General features: G+C 34.2%; 1 non-coding gene across 1 annotated transcript; it reads right to left on the reverse strand.

Moving 5' to 3' along the window:
* Positions 1 to 42: 42 nt before the first annotated feature.
* LOC112473489 lies at positions 43 to 144 on the reverse strand. Its single transcript, XR_003044025.1, has one exon. It is a non-coding gene; the product is annotated as a U6 spliceosomal RNA (small nuclear RNA).
* Positions 145 to 412: the final 268 nt, after the last annotated feature.

Here is a 412-nt window from a genome sequence, read left to right on the forward strand (position 1 = left end):
CTATTCAATGATAGACTACATTTTAAGTTTTTGAAGACCAAGAAAAATATGGAACCCTTCAGGAATTTGCATGTTATCTTCACGCAGGGGCCATGCTAATCCTCTGTATTGTTCTGAATAGATTCTCTTATGATTCGTAATAAATGAATGCTCCTTAAAGGTTTTGCCACACTCATTACATTTGAATGTGTTCTCTCCAGTATGAGTTCTCTCGTGACTACAAAATTTTGAACATGTGATAAAAGCCTAATTTCATATATTACATTTACAAGGTTTTCTTACTGTATGAAATCTCTGACGTTCCATAAGGTTTGACCTTTCACAAAACTTTTGCCACACACATTACATTTGTTGGTTTCTCTGCAGTATGTAATTTCTGATGCATAGTAAGATTTCCATATAGGGTAAGAGC

Source organism: Pteropus alecto, unplaced genomic scaffold, assembly GCF_000325575.1.
Source record: "Pteropus alecto unplaced genomic scaffold, ASM32557v1 C17312570, whole genome shotgun sequence".
NCBI classification, from domain to species: Eukaryota; Metazoa; Chordata; class Mammalia; order Chiroptera; family Pteropodidae; genus Pteropus; species Pteropus alecto.